Source organism: Camelus bactrianus, chromosome 12 (genome assembly GCF_048773025.1).
Source record: "Camelus bactrianus isolate YW-2024 breed Bactrian camel chromosome 12, ASM4877302v1, whole genome shotgun sequence".
NCBI classification, from domain to species: Eukaryota; Metazoa; Chordata; class Mammalia; order Artiodactyla; family Camelidae; genus Camelus; species Camelus bactrianus.
In genome coordinates this window covers 11,428,493-11,440,729 of record NC_133550.1, presented here as the reverse complement: position 1 = coordinate 11,440,729, position 12,237 = coordinate 11,428,493, and positions in this window count along the sequence as shown.

Genomic DNA, 12,237 nt, shown 5'->3' with positions numbered 1-12,237 from the left:
AAGGTAATGAATATAGTTCTCTGTGCTATACACTAGGTCCTTGCTGTTTATCTATTTGATATACAGTAGGGTGTATATGTAAACCCCAAACTCCTAATTTATCCTCCCTCCCTCCCACCCCCATGGAGTTTTGATTACTGTAGCTTTACGGTAGATTTTGAAATCAGGAAGTGAGAGTGTTCCATTTTCAGTTTTTTTTTTTTCAAGATTGTTTTTGCTATTTGGGGTCCCTTGAGATCCCATATGAATTTTAGGTGAGTTTTTCTATTTCTGCAAAAAATATCATTGGGATTTTGCATTGAATCTACAGATCACTTTAGGTTGTGTTACTGACATTTGAACTATGTAAGTCTTCTAATCCATGAATTTGGGATGTATTTCCATTTATTTATATCTAATTTCTTTTGACAAAGTTTTGTAGTTTCATTGTACAAGTCTTTAACTCCCTGGTTAAATTAATTCTTAAGTATTTTATTCTTTTTGATACTGTTGTAAATGGAATTGTTTTCAGATTGCTCATTGTTTGTGTATAGAAATGCAACTGACTTTTGTCACTGCCACTTTGCTGAATTTATTTATTAGTTTTAACAGTTTTTTCCTGGAGGAATCTTTAGGGTTTTCTACATGTAAGATCAGATCATCTGCAAACAGATAATTTTACTTCTTCTTTTCCAATGTGGATGTTTTTAAAGCAGGCTTCCTCTTCTTGTTCCTTATCTTCAAGGAGAAGGTTTCTTTCTTTTACCATTGAGTATGATGCTTGTTGTGAGCATTTTATTAGGATTGTATTAAATATAGTTTAGAGAGAACTGACATAGCTTTTCTTTTTCATTTGTGACATCTTTTTATGCAAGTGTATATTATGTCTCTCCAAGTATTCACATCTTTTGTCCCCTCAGCAGCATTTCAAAGACATTGAACATGTCTTTGTTGATTTTTAGTTATTTTACTTTTTTGGTTAATATAAGAGGGAGTCTGTATCCTCTAATTGGTTGCTATTTGCATATGTGTAACATCCTTTTTGATTTTTGTATATCAATTTTGTACCAAGTCATCTTACTGAATTCTCTCATTGTTTACAATAATTGTTTCTATTTAATTCTTTGGATTTTCTGGGCATAAAATAATCTGTGCAAATAAAGATAATTTCACTTCTTCCTTTCTAATTTTTATATCTTTTCTTTCTTTCTTTCTTTTGCTTACTTGCTTTAACTAATACCTTCAGAATAATGTTAAATAGTAGTATGGATACTAAATTCTTTTTCTTGCTCTTGAGATTAATGGGAATACGTCAGTGCTTTCCCCAGATTATAACTATTTTCTCTTAGCCTTTCACCCGCCTTTTTATACTTTGCACTATATTGCTGGGACTAGGAGTCTGCAAACTACATTTACTTGGCTTTCATCCTTGTGAGTTCTGCCAATGGTAAGCATTTGAGGGAGATCAGACTGTGGGAAGCACAGGGCACCTTCCTGCTTCCAGCTGGACAGTGTGGCAGTTGCTGGTAGTGGCGGTTCTGTAGCAGCAGTGAAGTTGGGTGAGTCAAGGCTCTATCAGCCTGACCCAAAGGCTGCAGTTTTTCAGCAATTCCAGCTCTGCCCTCTTTGGCAGATGGAGAACACATGACAGTGTTGACGACAGGACAGCAGCGGGGGTTTGTGGGATCCAGCTCAGGGCTGTATGCAGCTGGTGATCTGTATTTCGTTTATGCAGTGGTCAGTTTATGTTCACTTGGGTTGCTACCACTTTTTGGGTATTATGAACAGTGCTGCTATGAATTCTAATCTTAGTTTTATCTTCTCTCTCTCCTAAGTCATCAATCTCTACCTCTTCATGGATCTTTCAGCATACTAATATGCTCTCACATATGTCAGGTTAACAAAAACTCAACTCTCGGGGGGAGGGTACAGCTCAGTGGTAGAGCACATGCTTAGCGTGCACCAGGTCCTGGGTTCAGTCCCCAGTACCTCCATTAAAAACAAACAAACAAACAAACCTAATTACCTCCCCACCCCCACCAAATTGAAATTAACTCACTTAAAAAAACCTTCAACTCTCTCTTGACTCCACATCTCCCTTTGGCTACCAGCTCATTTTGTAGGTTGACGTCGGAGTCATACTTGCAGTCTCTACTCATGTTATCTCAGTTTCCTCGCCTCCCATGTACTTTTCCTCTCCCCGCAATCCATTGCTCTAATAAAAACTGTTCTCATCAAGACTGTCAGTGATCTCCACATCGCCAGATCTAGTGGCTGTTCCCTGTTCTTGTCTTATTTGACCCCTTAACAGCTTCAGAAATGCTGGCTAATACTTCCCCCTTGGAAGTCCCATCTAGGCTACCCCAACAACACAGTCTTCTTCTTTCCACACCATTCCCCTGGCGTTCCCTCTCAGACTCCCCACCACCCCTCCCTTTAAAGGTCTTTCTCATCTACTCAACCCTCTAAATTTTGTTTTCTTTGCATTTAACAATTTTGTCTATGTTTCAAAATCTGCTGTTTTTGCTAGTGAGTTCGCTCCACGATGCCAGGGAGCACATTTTCCTCCTCGTTGCTGTGTCCTTGGGGCCATTTCCAGTTTCTGTCTCAGGGACCAGTCAACATAGCTTTATTGGATGGATGAATAAAAAGTCCATATCGTTGAGGGCCTGATATGCCGACCCAATGGATTTGGATCTTTTCCTACAGGTGATGGGAACCAGTCATATGGTCTGATTGGCTTGTTGGAAACATCTGACAACTGATTTAAGGAAAAAAGACTGGAGGCTGGGACACCAGTTGAGTGATAATTTGTCATACTCTGATGACGGGATGGAACACCTATGGAACAATGGTGGTGGGGACAGACAGGAAGAGATTTATCTCAGAGGTGTTAAGAAGGTAGCACTGATAATTACTTTTTTCATTAAAAAATTTTTGTTAAAATATGCATAACACAAAAGTAACCATTAAAACCATTTTAAAGTGTATAGTTCAGTGGCATTGAGTTCATTCCCATTGTGCAACCATCACCATCATCCACCTCCAGAACTTTGTGCTCTTCCCACCTGAGAGTCTGTACCTATTAAACATTAACTCCCCAGTAGCCTTCGGCAACCACCAAGCGTTTATAATTCTTAGCAGATTACTTTAAGGCTTCTAACTTGGGTCACTGGATTCAATTTATCAGAATAAGAGATTTTTTTTTTGAAAGATGGTGAATTTGGTTTTGGCATGCTGGAGGTGATCTGTCCAGTGAACAGTTAAATATAGGAATTTGGAACTTCGAAGAACATTTTAGGCTGGAGATTTGAGACTCATTAGCTTAGAGGTTGGGTTTGGTCCTGAACTCTGAACAAGCAAGCCTTCTTGTCCTCTCTGACTTGGGTGGAAACAGAAAATACCCCAAGCCAAGCACTGGGAGCCCTTTGCCCTGTGCTTTCCCCCCACTGCCATGCAATAAAGCACTAGATCTTGCCATGCATTTCCAAATGCCTTCTAAATAGATCTTTTCTTTTTTTTGGTGGAGGTACTGGGGATTGAACCCAGGCCTCGTGCATGCTAAGCACCCGCTCTGCCATTAGGCTATATCCTCCCCCGTCTCATCTTTCTCAGCCCAGCCACTAGTGCTTTAGTTCAGGCCCAGGTCATCTGGTTTCTGGACTCTGAAAAAAGCTTCCTAATGGGTCCCTTTGTTTCTAGTTTTGGCACCTTTAAGTCCATTCTCCACACAGTCCCCAAACATGCTTTACCTAAAACCCAAACATGATCATGCCACACCTTTATTTAAAAATCGGAGTTGTTTCCTCGTTGTCCACAGGATGAAGCCCAAGCTCCTTAGTGTGGCCGACAAGGCCCTGTGTGACTGGCTCCCGGTGGAAACCTCAGCCTCTCCTCCGAGGCTTCCCCCCTTGCTGACTGCGGTCCGCCAGCCCGCAGCGTGCGCGGCTCCGTCCTCCCCGGCTGTTTCACGCCGGAGCCTGTGCCAGGCAGGGCCCCTGCACCTCACTTGGCTCACTCCTGGCCTTTGTTAGATTCAGCTCAGGCTCTTCGGTGCCCAGAGAGGCTTTCCTGATGACTCCCTGACCTGATGGGCTCTAGGCCTCTTCTCCCTCACACTATATACAGGCACTATATTCACACTACATTGTGCGGAAATAACCTGTTTACGTATCTGTCTCCCTTAATGGCCCGTTGAGCACAGGGACCATGTCTTATATCTTCCTCTAGCCCCAAGACAGGAATAATCAATAATGTCTGCAGAATGGATGAATGCCGTAAAGGAACCAGGTGCCTGAGCAGTAAACGAAACACACCTGTAGGAAACTATTAAGTGAAATGCAAAGCAGAATTGCATGTGATTAGCGCCAAGTATGCAGGGACAGGCTCCAGACTCTGTGGGCGGGAGCGTTCTGTGAGGGAATGACTCCCTCCCCTTGGTGGAGATTAGGGCTCTTATTACTATGAAGTGGGTTTTTTTTTTCTTTCAATTTTGCAAAACTGTAGTAATTAGTATTCTGGAATCTTTCTCCTCAAAGTGTGTTCCCTGGACCAGTGATGTTGGCTTCGCCTGGGCATTTGTTAGAAATGCAAGGTCTTGGGTCCCACCCCAGAGCTGCTGAATCTGAATCTGCATTTTGAGCAAGACCCCAGGTCATTCATATGTGCAGCCATGTCTGAGATGCTCTCTCTGGAGAAACCATTTTGTTGGCTGGAGCTCCACTAGATGGAGTTGTGAGCTCAGGGTCCTTGGTCCCTCTCGTTCCTCTGGGAGGCAGTGCTCTGTGGGGCTGGCTGGAGGTTCCAGGGCCTGACTTCAAGGGGTGGGTGGTGGCAAAGGACTCAATCTAGCAGCTGTGCCCAGGTAGGCAGGTCTGCAGACGCAGCCCCTCACAGGCAGGGTCAAGCAGGAGCTGCCGGGAGCCTGGGACTGGCTTTGGCTGTATCAGCCCAAACGGAGTCCAGCAGGATCAGGCAGGGGAGTGCAGCAGGAGGTGGACCTGGATGGAACTGGTAGGCGAGACAGGCAGAGGCCTGGTCAGTGAGCGTGGGTCAAGGCTGGAGGATCAGATGAGACAGTTCCTGGGACTGGGGCAGGGGCTGGGGTCGGGCCCTCAGCTTCAGGAATGGGGCGAGGCTCGGGGCTGGGGTAAAGGTCAGAATGTCTGGCGTAAACATCGTTCCTGGTGATCCGAGGCAGCCTTTTCACCGTCTGAAGGCGCAGCTGCTCTGAAACGCCTGCTCTGCGCCGCAGCTGGCCGGCTTTCACCTTAGGCCTCCTCCGGTCCCAAGGACACTTGCAAGGAGCGGGGAGGGGAGGGAAAGAAGAGCACGTGTCCTCCAGTGACCCAACGTGCCCTTCCTGATCCGTAGGTTTGTTGTGTGACCTCTGCATGCACCCTCTTATGTTCAGATGCGGTGTTTGGTATTTCACAGCAAAAGTAATGGAAGCCACTGGATATGAGTTAAAATGCCAGCTATGACATGTGTTAAAATGTACTGAGATCTCTTTTTCCCTTCTGTCCGGGAGGAGTGTTGTGGATTGAAATTTGAAGGTGGCACCTGACCTGGGAGGGGCTGAGGAGCCCAGCAGAGTGAATGTGGGCTTGGGAAGAAGGCACGTGTTCCTTAGGACAGTTATGTTAGGGTTATCATTTTTCAAGGAATAGCATCAAAATCTTAATATTAGGGACAATATGTATTTTTTTAGGAAAAAACTTTACTTTTTATTAAAATATAATCTTTAAAAAATTTTATTATAGTATAATTGATTTACAAATAATACTGTGTTTTATGTGTACAGGAAAGTGATTCAGTTATATGTATTTTATGTATATATGTACATTTTTTCAGATTATTTTCTATCATATGTTATTCTAAGATATTGAATATAGTTCCCTGGGCTGTACAGTAAGTCTTTGTTGCTTATATATTTTATGCATAATTTGATCTGTTAATCCCATACTATTAATTTATCCCTCCCCCTCTCCCTTTTGCCTTTGGTAACGATGTTTGCTTTCTGTGTCTGTGAGTCTCTTTCTGTTTTGTATATATATTTGTTTGTATAATTTTTTGGAAGCCACATGTAAGTGATATATAATATTTGTCTTTCTCTGTTTGACTTATTTCACTTAGTATGATAATCTCTAGGTCTATCAATGTTGCTGCAAAGGGCAATATTTCATTTTTTATGGCTGAGTAGTGTTCCATTAATTATATAATGAACATTGGGGTGCTTGCATCTTTTTGAATTAGAGTTTTTGTCCTTTCCAGATTCATGCCCAGGAATGGGATTGCTAGATCACATGGTAGCTCTATTTTTATTTTTTTAAAGAAAGCTCCATGCTGTTTTCCATAGTGGCTGCACCAATTTACATTCCCATTAACAGTGTAGGAATCTCCACACCCTCTCTAGCATTTATTATTTGTAAAATTTTTAACGATGGCCATTCTGACAGGTGTGAGGGGTGATAATTCATTACAGTTTTGGTTTGCATTTCTCTAGTAATTATTGATGTTAAGCATCTTTTTATGTTCCTGTTGGCCATGTATATATCTTCTTTGGAGAAACGTCTATTTAGGTCTTCTGCTTGTGTTTTCATTGGGTTGTTCTTTTGAAATTGAATTGTATGAACTGTTTGTATATTTAAGCCTTTGTGGGTCACATCTGTTTGGGTTTTTGTTGTTGTTGTTGTCGTTGGGGGACGTATTTAGGTTTATTTATTTATTTATTCTTAGAGGAGGTACTGGGGATTGAACCCAGGACCTCATGTGTGTTAAGCATGTGCTCTACCACTTGAGCTACACCCTCTCCCCCTGGGTCGCATCGTTTGCAAATATTTTCTCCCATTCCATAGGTTGACTTTTCATTTTGTGGATGGTTTCCTTTGCTGTGCAAAAGCTTTTAAGTTTGATTAAATCCATTTGTTTGATCTAAGAAAATACTGCTATGATTTACTGTCTCAGAATGTTTTGCCTACGTTCTCTTTTAGGAGTTTTATGGTGTCATGTCAGATTTAAGTCTTCAGTCCATTTTGAGTTTATTTTTGTATATGGTGTGAGGGAGTGTTCCAACTTCACTGATTTACATGCGACTGTCCAGCTTTCCCTACGCCACTTGCTGAAGAGACTGTCTTTTTTCCATTGCAGTATATGTTTTCTCAATATGAAATCAGAATTTATGGACTTGGGAGAAAAATTAATCCCTGCTATGGTGAGACGTACTGGCTTTTTAGATAACTTGTGGGGAAGCTGGCTACAGCACACAGCATCTACTCCGTTTATGAAATCAGAGAGCTCCTCTCCACTTTGGTTCTGATAAATTCTGGACAGAGGAAAACTTCTATTAGCTTTTGGCTAAAATCTGAAGCTTGAACATGGGTTGATAAAGAAGGCTCCACAAGAAACCCTTTCTATCTTAAGATCTAGGTCTACAAGGGCTCCTTTGCTCGTGTGATGTAGGGAAATGAGTTATTTAGATAAAGCAGCACGTCTAGTCCTTTTATTCTTGACTGCTCTGTCATAGTTCCCTGGCCAGACAGGAAGGAATGGTGCAGATCTCCACTGTGGCACCGGGAGTGACTTCTTCCCCTGGGGAGGCCTGGGGGAGGGCAGGAGGATGCTGGCAGGGGCTGAGATACGGCCGTGGGTGGGGAGGACGCACTTGTCCCCACCTCCGTGGGTCTGCTGGGAGGAGCCACCACTCTGATCTACTGAGCTGCAGGTGCTCTCCTGGCAAGAGAGACCTTGAGGTTGATTTATCCGAATTCTTGTTCCTTTCCTCCCATGGGAGCAAAGAAATCCCCAGCAGGACAGAAAAGAAGGGTCGTGTTACTCCGGCAACTGGGAGAGCTTTTTGACCTGGGCTTTGCATTCGTGACGGGCTCAGTTGTAGACTGCTGTTACAGCTAAACAAGGTCGCCGTGTCTTTGTTTTTACTGGCTATATTCAAAGTTTGGGTTGGTTAAAAAAATACCTAAAATACAACAACATTTTAGTAACTCTGTTCTGGCATTTCTTCATTTCCTAATATACCCACGGTCTGAAAAGTGAGAGAAGACTAGTCCTCTGTCACCCTCGGGATGGCCTTGCCTGCCACACGCAGGTTGTAGACAGAAAGTGCAATCAGTTGTGACAATTGTAGAAAGTTAATTTCTGGTTCTGTATGTTCTGAACCACTGTCAAATTTGCATTTCCTTTTACAAGAAAGGCACTAAAAACAATGGAAAAACGTATTCATATCACAAAAACTTGTGACCTCACTCCTCACCCAAGCAGCGCCAGTCCTGCTTGGCTCCTGAGGCGGCCCCAGAGAGCTGACCCCCAGAGAGCTGTCACGGGTTGACCTTTCTGGGAGATCCCCGGAAAAGCTCCACTCACACGGCTTGTCCTCGTTTGGTCAGTGAGGAGAGCCCTATCCTCAGGGCACTGGTCAAACAGTCAGCGACATTCGTGCTCAGGGATGCACACCCCTCACTTCTGGGGGAACTGAGGCTGCGCGTGAGCAGAAGGGAGAGTTAAGGCAGAGCTGGAAGCTGCTCCAGCCCACGGAACAGCCCCTCGGAAGGGCTGGGACACGTAATGGTCAGAGGCATGTAAGGAAATCGCTCTTCAATTATTAGCTGACTCCTAAGCTACCAAGTGGCCTCACATGGCACAGAATACAGACTTTATAGAATTACTTCTGGAAAGTCACAAACAAATGAACAGCAGCAGCAGCAGCAACACACGGCAACACTAATCCTTGAGGGGATGACAATCTGAGTTCCAGGGCTGCTGTATATATTATTTAAAATGTCGAGTTTAACAAAATATTGTGAGACATGCAAAAAAACCGGCCCATATACAGGGGAAAAAATAGTGATCAAAGGATGTTCCCCTGGAAGGCCAAACGTGGACTTTCTAGACAGAGAGCACTCCCTTACAATCCTTTTTCCCCCCTGTAAGTTGGGTGGTGATGTCCCATCTTTCATTCCTCATTTAAATACTTTGATTCTATCTTGTTCAATCTAGCTAAAAGTCTGTTGATTTTGTGGACCTTTTCAAAGACAACTTTTTGTCTTGATCTTCTCAATGGTTTTTTTCATTCTCTATTTCATTTATTTCCACTTAATGTCTATGATTTCCTTCATGATACATTGAATCTCTCATCATTATAAGAGCCTTCTTTATCTCTAGTATTAACTTGCGTCTTAAACCCTTTTGTCTGATGTTAGTACAGCCACCCAACAACAGAGCCTCAAAACACAGGAGACAAATCCAGACAGAACTGAAGGGAGAAACAGCCGATCAGCAGTGACAGCTGGAGGCTCTGACACTCTGCTCTCATTACTGGAAGTTGAACAAGAAAACAGGAGAGAGGCCAGAGCAACACTGTAAACCAACAAGACCTAACAGACGCCTGCAGACCGCGTCCCCCAGCAGCAGAACACATTCTTCTCAAGTGCACATGAAACAGCCTCCAGAACAGACCACATAGTAAGCCAGAAATAAGGTTCAATCAATTTAAAAGGATTGAAATTATACAAAGTGTCTTCTCTGACCACAATGGAATTAAATAAATCTATAACAGAAGGAAATTTGGGAAATTTACAAATATGTGGAAATTAAACAATATGTTCCTAAATAACCAATGCACCAAAGAAGGGAATTTATAGATGTAAACATCTGTACATTGAACTTCATCAAAATGAAAACCTTTTGTACTTCTAGGGGCACCATCAATGAAGTGAAAAGACAACCTATATAATAGGAGGAAATATTTGCAAGCCATTATCTGATAAGAGACTTGTATCCCAGATTTATAAAGAAGTCATAACTGAACAATAGTGGGGAGGGTATAGCTCAGTGACAGAGCGTGTGCTTAGCATGCACGACGTCCTGGGTTCAATCCCCAGTACCGCCATTAAAAAATAAATAAACCTAATCCCCCCCAATAAAAAACCATTAAGAACAAGAATAGCAATTAAAAAAGCAATTAAAAACAAATGTAATAAGTAACTGAACAATAAAAAGCCAAATAACCCAATTGAAAAAAAATGGGAAAAGACTTATAGACATTTTTTCAAAGAAGATAAACAAATGGTTAATAACACACGAAACATCGTTACTCACTAGGGAAATGAAAATCAAAACCACGAGATACCACTTCACACCCACTGGGATGACTGAAAGAAAAAGAAGACAATACTGAGTTGGATGTGGAGAAATTAGAGCTATCATTCATTGGTGCAGCTATTTTGGAAAACTGGCAATTGGTCAAAATATTAATCTACCACACCAACAATTCCATTCCCAGATATATGCCCAAGAGAACTGAAAACACATCTCCACTCAAAAATTTGTGCATGAACATTTATGGCAGGGTTATTCACAGTAGTCCCAAAGTAAACAACCCAAACCCCCTAAAACTGATGAATGGATAAATAAAATAGGATACATCCATACAGTGGAGCATTATGTGCCAATAAAAAGGATATAAATACTGACACAACTACAATGTGGATGAACCTGGAAAATGTCAGGCTACGTGGAAGAAGTCAGGCCCAGAAGACCACATATTGCATGACTGTATTCATATGAAATGTCCAGGAGAGGCAAATCCATGGAGGAGACACTAGGGGGAGGGACGAATGGGAAGTGACTGCTAAGGGGTAAGGAGTTACTTTTTGAAGTGATAAAATTGTTCTAAAATTAGATAGTGGTGACAGTTACACAGTCCTGTGAGTATTCTAAAACCCACTGAACTGCGTAATTTACCTGAGTGGATTGTAAGGGAAGGGTGTAGCTCAGTGGTAGTGTGTGCTCAGCATGCATGAGGTTCTGGGTTCAGTCCCCAGTACCTCCTCTTAAAATAAATAAATAAACCTAATTACTAACCCCCCCAAAAAACCCTAAAAAATGAGGGGATTTTAGGGTACACAGATTATACTCATAAAGCTGTAAAAAATAATAAAAATGCAACCAAGTTCCTCTTTGCCGCTCCATATTAAAAAGGAAATAAAAGGAATGATTTCTACCCTTCGATCAGTGGTTCTCAACTGGGGGTGATCTTGTCCCCCGAGGGACGTCTGGATACTGCTGACTGTCCTGCAAGGCAAGAACAGCCCCCGTAACAAAGGATGATCTGGCTCCAAACGTCAGTCACACCGAGACGGGGCGCTCCTGCACAGATGAGGCTCCGGCAGGACAGAGCAGGGCGCGCGCTGCTTCCCGTCTCCCCCACAGCTGCTGAGGTCCTTTGGTGTGACGGCATCCCCTGGGTCGAGGACCGTTATTAGAAGCCATTCCAAGAAACTCACTTATAAGGCAACGGTAAGGACGTGCAGCACAGTCATCTCTCTAGGGGTGTCCTTGGGGGAACCTTCTGTCTGGTCTTGGCTCCGAGAATGGTTGTCCTGCCCTGAGCAGCCTGTCTCTGCTTTGTCGCACGGACACTGTGAACTCTGGGACTGACCGCACTCTACTTTTGGGGTTCGCTGTTGAGCCAAACTCGTAGCCCACCCTTAGGAAGGGCGTAGGTGTTATATTTTGCCTTTTTAAGTTTTATTTCTGGTTCCATTTTATACCCCTAATTTCTTTTTCCTTTTTTAACATTTGTTTTCTTTCTCTTTATTTCCTTTGTTCCTACTTTTAATTTTTACCATCTTTTTGTTTTGTCTCGTTGACATGGCTTGGGTTAGCTATTTACGCTGTTCAGCGAAAAACAAGGCACGACTTCGACACGTGTAAACGGCGAGTATCTCAGCGATGGGAGGGGAGTGGGAGGCAGGAGAGGCAGTTTACCGGGCAGAGTTTGGGGTGGGGGGGTGTCCCGTAAAGGCAGGGTTGCTGCCTGTGTTGTTTACCAGTGTTTTCGTAGTGCCTAGACTAGTGCCTGGCACATAGTAGATGTTCAAGAAATATTTGTCCAATAGATAATTAATAGTAGGAGTGCTACTGCTATCATTTGCGTTTCTATGAACTTCAGTGATAACTTTCATTGAGGTTTTTAGATGTCTTAAACACTTCGGGGCAGCGTAGGCCGGAGGCCGTTGGCGTAGATGCCTCTTCGCGGCACCCGGACCCGCGGCGGCCGAGTGAGCCGCCCAGCGGGAGGGCGGGGGCGCGGGGCCCGCGCGCAGAGGCTGTCGCGGGGCAGCGCGGGGCCGCGCGGGGTCGGGGGCGTGAGGCCGGCTTGCCGGGCGGGGGGGCGGGGCTGCGAGGGGTAGGGGGCGCGGGGGCGGGGCCGCGCGGGGTTGGGGGCGGAAGGCCGGCCTC